Raw genomic sequence first — 3,410 nt, forward strand, 5'->3', positions numbered from 1 at the left:
ATTTTATTTATTTTATTATTATTATTATTATTATTTAGTACTTGGCTATAAATGTATACTTTTTACCTGCATCTATTTTTTATAATAAAAAAAATTCCACCTTATTATTATGCACATGTATATTTTACTTAATCTACCTTTCTGTGAATAATACCTTTTCTATTTTTTTAGTATATTTTATCTTTTATGACTAAATAAATTTTATTTTTGCTTGGTTACTTAACCTATTTTCTTGTGATTAATATATTTTTAAATCTATCTTTTTCTACTTAGCCTATCCTTTCCTAAAGCTAAATATTTCATTATTTGTTATATTTTTCATCTATCTAAACTCATTTCTTTGCAACTAAGCTTTTCCAATTCTTCCTTTTTTAAATTATTTTCTTTTAGTACTAAATTGTTATTTTTTTTATAACTTTCTACCTAAACCTATTACCATCTATTTTTTTTATACATTTTACCTATCTAAACCTAAATATTTATTTATTGTCTATTTGTAATTTTTTATTTTTTTCATTCGAAATTCCTAACATAATATCATATAATTTTTCTGTATATTCTCTTTATTTTAATTAATCTCATACTTAAAGTAACACGATTCTCAACAAAATACTGAGCCAGCCAACATATCCATACAACAATAAAGGAAGAGGATTTCACCTCATTATGCATTTTTTGTTTTGTATTTTTTTGGCTATGTTTTATGATTTTGATTATGGTTGTATGCGGCTGGCAGTGAAAAGGATTCTAGGGTTTTTAGTTGCTAGGTTTTTTCAAAAATAGGATTTTTTTGGTTGTTTGGTTTTTCCAGTTGCTATGTTTCTAGGTTCATGCTCTCTCGAGTCCCTTTTGAAATCCAAAAAATGGGATTTTTATAGCTGTTCTTCAATGCTGGGGATGTAGCCACTTATGCCATCCCCAGCATCGCAAGGCCTCTACCAAACGTGGATTTCTCATGTCTGGTAAGGCGTATTGTCCTTGGCAGGGCGCAAAACGCACCCTGTTATATGTTCCAGTTGTCCCTTTTTTCCTTTTTATTTTTTATTCATTCATTCTTTGTTCTTTCTTTTTTTCTCTAAAACATTCTTTAGTTTAATTAATTTTAATCTTGATTTGTTGGTTTCAATTCTGTTTAACTGATTTGATCTATTTCAGATTTCTTTAGTCATAGTGGGCCTGTTTATTGATGAGCTTAGGCACACAATGAGCCTTTTAGAGCCCAGAATTATTGAAAGCCCAAAAAAAATTAGGACAAATATCATCAAATTAAAATAAATAAATAATCAAAACTAAAATTAAAAATAAAATAAAATAAATAATAATAAGAAAAATATAAAAATAGTGTCTGCAGCTCCTCCTCTTTACATATTCTTGAAATTAAGAATAATGCAAAGATATAGACACTAGGATCGATATAGTTAAATAGTTGCTTATTCAAGGTTTTACACTTCAAAAATCAACTTAAAAGATAAACAACTCCTTATTCGAAGTTTCTCAACTTTAAAATTAGTTTGAAAAATAAACAACTCCTCATCCGAGGCTTAAACCACTTTAAAAACAATTTGAAAAATAAACAACTCCTCATTTAAGGCTTAAACCACTTTAAAAACAATTTGAAAAATAAACAACTCCTCATTTAAGGCTTAGACCACTTTAAAAATCAATTTGAAAAATAAACAACTCCTTATCCGAGGTTCCATAACTTTAAAGAAAATAAATGAGTACCTGAAGGTTTTGGAGAATGCACCTGGAGGTTTTAAAAAGCACACTCGGAGGTTTTGAAGAATGTACCTGAAGGTTTTGGAGATGTACTCGGAGGTTTTGAAAATGTACCCGAAGGTTTTATAAAAAAATGTTGTTTCTCATCTCTAAACAAGACTATGTAACTTTGAAAAAAATCTTAATGCTAGTTACCTTGAGGCTTTAAAAGAATGAACTTAGATGTTTTATAAGAAAATGTTGCACTTTATCTCAAAATGAGGTTACGTAACTTTAATGAAATATTAATGCTAATTACCCGGAGGTTTTGAGAATGTATCCAAAGGTTTTGAGAATGTACTCGAAGGTTTTAGAACATGTACCCGAAGGTTTTGGAGATATACCCAGAGGTTTTAAAAGAAAAAGTTGCTCCCCATCTCAAAATGAGGCTACATAACTTTAAAGAAATATTAATGCTAATTACTCAGAGGTTTTAAGAATGTACCCAAAGCTTTTAGAAAATGTACCCATAAATTTTGGAGATCTACCTAGAGATTTTAAAAGAAAATGTTGCTTCCCATCTCAAAATGAGGCTATGTAACTTTAAAAAAATATTAATGCTAATTACCCAGAGGTTTTGAAAATGTACCTGGAGGTTTTAGAAAATGTACCGAAGCTTTTGAAGATGTACCCGGAGGTTTTAAAAGAAAAGGTTGTTTTCCACCTTAAAATGAAGCTATATAACTTTAAAGAAATATTAATACTAATTACTTGGAATCTTTTAGAGTGATTTTTAAATTAATCCAAGCTTGATGTCTTTGCAAGATTCTTGTGTTGGAAGGGCTTTTATCTTTCCAAATGCATAGAAAAATGTGTGAATGTTGACTATTGCATGAAAATTTTCAACCTCAATGTTGCATGGTCATGTACATGCATGCATGATTGCATGACATAAGGAAAATTACTCTCATCTCATCTTTTCATTTCAATGTATTCCTCTATCGAAAGCCATGTTTCCTATCTTTGCACATTATTCAATGATTTTTGTGTAGTTATCAACTTCTTTTTCACGAAAGGATCTTTTTGTTGGTCTTGTCATATTGTTTCGAATTCTTGAAATCATTTCCCGAAGATAAATGTAAAACCCGACCTTATAAATACATGTCATGATATACATGCATTGAGTAGCATGTTATTACGCTAGAAAAGCACCTAAGAATAGACAAAACCTGATATTGTACCTAACGGTACACTTAAATTGATTTAACCTTGAACTAGTTCAAATAGGAATTGTATGATGAAATTTAATATTTTATAATCCAGGAATGACTAAAAATGATTGTTCGGAGTTCGAGGGTTCATTTGGGGTAAAATTAGAAATTTTGATATTCAAGAGCAAAATCGTCATTTTGCCACCTAAGATAATAATTTGATCATGGAGTAAAATTTTTGACCAAGATTAACTATTTGGAGTATAATTTAATGATAGGAAGTGAAAAAGTTTAATTCTGGTGATTTTTTGGAGCGTAGGGGCAAAATCGTAATTTTGCCACCTACGGACAAAATTTGAGATTTTGAGAGAATTTAGATCAAATTTGACAAATTGGAGAATGGTATGAGTATAAGGGATGAAAAATATGTCTATGGGAAATTTTTCAATTTTTGGGGCAAAAATGTAATTTTTGACTTTTACGGGGGTAAAAGTGTAAATT

The sequence above is a fragment of the Theobroma cacao genome, chromosome 4 (genome assembly GCF_000208745.1).
Source record: "Theobroma cacao cultivar B97-61/B2 chromosome 4, Criollo_cocoa_genome_V2, whole genome shotgun sequence".
NCBI classification, from domain to species: Eukaryota; Viridiplantae; Streptophyta; class Magnoliopsida; order Malvales; family Malvaceae; genus Theobroma; species Theobroma cacao.